General features: G+C 39.2%; 1 long non-coding RNA gene across 14 annotated transcripts; it reads right to left on the bottom strand.

The window, feature by feature from the left end:
• Positions 1–305: 305 nt before the first annotated feature.
• On the bottom strand, positions 306–4,763 carry LOC110796356 (uncharacterized). 14 transcript variants are annotated; one of them, XR_008919966.1, is made up of 7 exons: positions 4,236–4,754; positions 3,345–3,471; positions 3,003–3,208; positions 2,228–2,323; positions 1,261–1,592; positions 650–1,136; positions 306–557 (listed from the first exon to the last, which is right to left on the bottom strand). It is a non-coding gene; the product is annotated as an uncharacterized lncRNA (long non-coding RNA). The 14 variants fall into 14 exon arrangements; XR_008919970.1 differs by having other exon boundaries at positions 3,096–3,208; positions 4,236–4,753; XR_008919956.1 differs by having other exon boundaries at positions 306–987; positions 1,082–1,136; positions 1,261–3,208; positions 4,236–4,459; positions 4,585–4,763.
• Between the last annotated feature and the right edge of the window lie 1,232 nt (positions 4,764–5,995).

Below are 5,995 nucleotides of genomic sequence, written 5' to 3'. Positions count from 1 at the left end.
GCGTCGAAAATTATGACGTCATATGCTGTCCATAAAATAACAAGGCGTCGAGGTCCTCGACGCCTTACTGCGTCTTAAGATGTGTGTTAGGCGTGGATCAAAATTGTTTGCCGACACCTTCCTGGGTCCCTATTAATAACCCGCCATGTTCCGAATTTTGCCGACCCCTTTTTGCGTCGACCTGTTGTAAATACTAGACTTTTAACCGTGCACTTTTCCCCCCCTTATTTAGGATCTATAGATATCATACGAGAAAAACAATTAAAATTAAGATAATAATCAGTGCTAAAATTAGACAAACGAGGTTTTAAAAAGTGAAATCATATATTTATATATGGTGTATGTTACAATGTATGAGAACGTGCTACATAACTTACAACGTTTGTTTCAATATTGACATATTGACCATTATTGGCTGCTAAAATAAATAATAAATTAAATAGAAAGGCAAATAAGCCACATATTGCATTAAAACATCTAAATTTGCAGATTCTAGCACTCTCTCTATTTGCAAATCTGGAGTTGCCGCATATCATCCTTGTCACACGCTAAATAACCTTGGAAAGAAAAGACGGGTTAAATCAGTCCAAGTCATAACTAACAAACATCACTTGTTCAATTTAGAAACGGTTAAAATAAACTTATTTACATGAAGCCTGTAACCCTTGCGCCCCATACATCGTTTCTACGATCTCACCAACATGAACATCATCCACTGGCTTTACACCCAGAAGATCACACGCCTTCAGAAATATTGTTGGATTTGGCTTCTCAGCAGCAACCCGTTAGAGAAATCCAGTTCAAACTCAATAATGTACAGACATTTCCAAGTAAAATCCGACTGATAGCCAGTTAGTTTTGCTGAAACGATCATAACATCAAACCAATGTTCACAATTCAGAACCCTCAACAGAGGTCTTAATCGAGTATCGAAGTTTGAGACAACGACTTTTACACCTACATTTCTCACAGCCTGAAATACATACCCTGTATTTGGTGGCAACGATGCCATGAGCAGGAATGTTATGCTATTGTCTCAAAATTGCACTTAGTTTTGTTACTGTATAGTCAGATAACCAACCTGACTGGTTGATCCTTGTGTCTTTGTATCTGATAAGCGAAGCAAAAGAGATGATCTAGACGGAAAGAAAGGAAGTCCAAAGAAGAATACAAGAAAATGATTAAATGGCAAAGGAAAGACAAATACAGCAGAGATAATAGTTATTTGAGGAAACATAAAATTCAGTAAGAACTTCACACCTCCTAGTGATTGTTCATACTGTCGGAGCTGCTTTATTAAGCCAGAATCAGGGGATGCCTGCGATCTTTTGCTTCTCACGTATTCAAGAGCTTGAGATATAGTCATGCAGCGCTTCTTGATCAGATAAGTAAGAATTATTATCACACTGCACCACAAAAGAAATAACTCATAGTATTTTATCTACTTTCAGTATCAGCAACGAGAAATACTCCTTTCACTTTCAAATTGAGAAAAATATCGGTAAACAGAAAGGATAGGGTCAGGGAAGGGCCAGTCCAGTACTCTTTCTAGCGACTTTTTCTATTAGAATATAAACTCCATCACCAATGTCCTGCAATTAACAGTTTAGTTAGCACTTAGCAACAACAAATACAAAACAAAGCTTCCATATTACTAAAATTCAACATTAACATTTAGTAAAAAATGAACACGAGTTGATATTAAACTCAGACAAAACAATACCAAATCAAGTTGGTTTAATTTAGAAAATGTTGACGGTGATAAAAGAGTGTCATGTCTAACTCACTTAAACTTTGAATATCAGCAAAAGTACCAAATCCAGCTAGATTATTACGAAGTATATCACATCACCACACCACGAACTACAAGTTATTCCAATTCAAAAAAGAAACCACCTCCGAATTTCAAGAGTAACAACAGAAAAATACAGAAAACGTCACATCACCAATGAATCACATGAACAAAAAGATTACTGCCACACCAATGAACAGAAAATATGCCAGACAGAAGTATTCGCTTCAAAAACAGGAAATTCATAGGCTAAAGGAGTTGCATGCTCTTCCTTTTTCAAGTTGCTAAGCCATTATTCAACAATTAGCTTGGATTTAGTTTCTTATCGCAACATATATCAGATCCTAAATCTATTTGGTTTAGAGAAATCTGTCTATAAAAACATGCTCCAGGCAAAATTTTAGCACTAAAAGAACATGCTGGAAATGGATAAACCTGACCACCATGAGACCATGATGAAAGACGGAAATGGAAAGCTCCGCCATGGGAGAATCAATCTCTGAAAGCTTGTTCAACTATGAGATCCGTCAACTAAATCAAAAGAAAGAAGGAAATTGATTGTAAGGGGCTTAGAAATGTAGATCTGGAATTTTCAAAGTGATAGAGAAAGAGAAGGTTATGAGGTTAGGGTTGAGGAGAACGGGGACGGGGAATGGGACTGCTCTCACAGAAAAAGAAAACGGGCACCTAAATATGACCACGTGCGGGGCATGTGCTTTCCTAGTAGTATCTCGACACCTATAGTAGACGGGAAAATAGGAAGACGCAGGAAGGCGTCGAGAAAACATGCAAACAACAATTTAATGCTAACGGTTCTCCCTCAGCGTCGAGGACTTGGTGTCGACAAATGGTGTATTTTGTAGTAGTGCTTCATCATCATCAAATTTGAAGCTTTTCATGATAAGCATCCTTATTCCTTAACTCACAACTACAACTGTCATGCCAAGCTTAGTCTTGGTTGACCAACACATGTTTATTTTCCATGAACATTATTATCAATTTAATTTCCTACAGCATTCCAAACTTCACATTCAGCTGCTGGCCATAATGAAAGTCAAAATTTGGCTTTAACTTTAAATAAGGGGGAAATTTCAGAACAAATTTAGCATCTGACTTGTTTTGCACACAAACCTCAGTATAGACAAAATCATGTACAGTATAAATCAACATCCATAAAGCAAGCCATTTAAAAAGGGAAGAAGCATAATACCAACGCGCAAGACTACACAGTGAGAAACTAATCACAAAGGAGAGTGAAGATACAGGAGAGGATCAGCGGAAGTGTGAAGAAGAAAAAGGTTACCAATCATTTCTTCCTTCATCTTTTCCGCCTTTTCTCGGGCTAATGGCTCCATTCGAACAATGTTCCTCCTAGCCTGCTCATTTGAAGCTTCCACTTCCAATATTTTTTCATATCTGCAAGGTATCCAAATTTAACCACCATAACGGTATAGATGCACAAGTATATCACAGTATGCAAAATCTGTTTTTAGACATTACAAAAATATAATCACTTTAGTAAAAAAAGTCTCATAACAAATTCGCAACTCACCAGAGATGGCCTCTTCATATCGTTCAAGCTTTTCATAAGCCTCTCCTCTCCTGAGAAGAGCTTTGACATATGCTGGATTTAGTTCTATAGCTTTTGAACATTCCTTGACTGTCTCATCATACTTTCCCTGAAAGAGCAATATGCAAAAGAATCTAATTAAACAGCTAAAAGCGACAATCAGAGGAGGAGACTGCCTTCTCCGAAAGAACACTAGAGTTCTTAAAGGAAGCAAACATGTAGAAACACATAGATACAACATATTGGAGTGGGGAGGGGAGTTATGTGTTCAAGAGAGATGGATGACCAAATTCTAAGTCCTTGTATCTAATGCCCGGACAGTGTTAACCCAGAATAAGAAAGAAAGCTACCCATCCCCCCCTCCCTCTCTGTATGGAAGATATTAGAGACATCTGGCTCTCCAGCAGAACCTATCAGCTATCTATATTAACCCTTTTCTAAAAGACCGGATCAGAAATTGGAAATTGGAAATCTGAAATCTGAAATGGTTTCATTTTCAGCAATCCTTCCAATGACATAAACCAACAGTATCAAAACACCAAACAAAACGAAAGAAGTTGAAACGACTACGTTTCATAAACAACCAAATATCGTCCTCAAATTGTATGTCTAAGTAACAAATACGAATTAAGAAGTACGCATTTCTCTATACAACAGAAAAATCAAACGCATAGTAGCAGGAAAAAAACCCTAAATTAAGCGAGAAGCTCAATCAATGGAAGAAAAATCAAACTCACTAGATTTTTTTTTTCAAATTCAACTTCAATTGCCAAATAACTACAAATAATGAAATCAATATTAGGTTACAATTTCGCTTAAATAATACAATTCAATAATCATAAGAGAGAGGAGAGAGAGAGAGAGAAAGAGCACCTGTTTCAATTGATCATCATCAAGAGCATCTTCATAAGAATCATCCTTAACAGCCGTCAATGGCGCAAATTTTTCTTGTTGTTGTTGTTCGTCGTCGCCAAAGTCGGTACCTCTATCAGAATGATCGCCTTCGCTAGCCGTTTCGAAACCATCCGTTTCTTCTTTGTTGTTGACGGAACTCGTTTCAGGTTCTAAATTGAGTTTCTTGTGGTTGATCTCTGGTGCTGCAGCAGGTTCGTCGTTTCATTGTTCGATTACCACCATATTTGAGAGATTTTCGGGGGAAAAAGAAGTTTAAATTGAGAAGGTTGAAGATGAAAAAGGCTCAAGTTTAAAATTAAAGACAAACCTTGATGAATATCAATGGCAGATTGGCAGAGAGCAGAACGGTTTCGAATTTGTAGAGAGGAGAGGTACGATGCGGTTCTTTTGGTGTTTCAGCTAATTAGGGTTAGCGAGAGATAGAGTACGTGAAGTCGTGAACAGTTTTTAGTTTTAGCGCTCATAGGCTCATAGAAAAAAAAAAAAAATTAAAAGCGCTTAAGTTCAATTTTCACTAAAATTTGAAGCGTGTATAATGTTTGATATTGGAAACACGTGCAAGGCACATGTTTTGTCGACGCCAAAATGCGTAGCGAGATATTTCGACGCCTAATGGCGTCGACAATAAGCTGTCGGCAAAATTCGCGACGCCAAAAGTCGTCGTGGAAACACGGAAATATTTTTGGCCCCCAACTCCACCCCTTGGCGTCGAGGCTCAAGCGTCTTCAAAGAGGCCGTTTTGTAGTAGTGATTACATACTTGCTTGCACTTAAACGGGTTAGACGGGTTGTTTTCGGGTTGAAAATTTCAACCTGACCCAACCCATTTAATTAAACGGGTTGGGTTGGGTTGACCCATTTAATTAAACGGGTTGAAAATCTTGACCCAACCCTTTATTATTGGGTTGGGTTCGGGTTGGGTTGGTGGGTTGGGTCAATTTTTGCCAGCTCTAACCGAGGCTGCTGTGCCTGACCAAAAGGCCAGGAAGCAACTTCAGCGCCCAGCTATGGGCGTGAGAAATTTCTGCGCCCAGCCAGGGGCGTTGAAAATGCGTCCCTAGCTGGTTCTCGTTTTCTGTTTGCGTCTACTTTTTGTTTATGCGACTTCGATTTTGCGTGCTTGCCTAATAACGTCCTTTACGCGTTGTGCAGCGTTTGTGGGATTCGTTACGGCCATCCCGAGCGTCGCTTATTTTTGTGGCGATCGCTCGGGCTTGCGGAACACGTATTTTGGTATAACTCTTTGGCCAATTGGTTCATGAATGTTTGGGCAATTTTTAAGGTCGTTGGTTTTCTAGTATTATTTGTCTAGCATTATTCGTACGCACAATCATAACATAGTCACATAGTTCGCTACACATAACTACATTACAAACATGGATTTGAAAATTAAATATGTCACGTAGTTTATGATAGGCTTCTATGGGTAGTATTTGCGCCTGGCTTGGTACCGCTTCTATCGTAGATCCAACACATGCCCCGGTCGAGGTAGTGTCTTCAACAGACGATTTCGCTCAAGAGGCCAACCCGCAAGTGCAAGCAAAGGGGGCATGCAGGCGAGAGGGATCTAATGAGCGAGCGATTGGGTTCGGGATAGGTGTACTACCTACACAAGTACCGAGTGGGCAACATGCGCGGCGTATGCACCCCCCTTTTGGCGAAAAAAGGTATCCTTAGTCCCAACTCCCGAGGGAGCCGAGATTCGTTATGCGGTTCTGC

This window comes from Spinacia oleracea, chromosome 4 (genome assembly GCF_020520425.1).
Source record: "Spinacia oleracea cultivar Varoflay chromosome 4, BTI_SOV_V1, whole genome shotgun sequence".
In the NCBI taxonomy this organism is placed as follows: Eukaryota; Viridiplantae; Streptophyta; class Magnoliopsida; order Caryophyllales; family Amaranthaceae; genus Spinacia; species Spinacia oleracea.
Note: the sequence above shows the minus strand (reverse complement) of the source record. Positions and strands in the feature narration are given on the sequence as shown.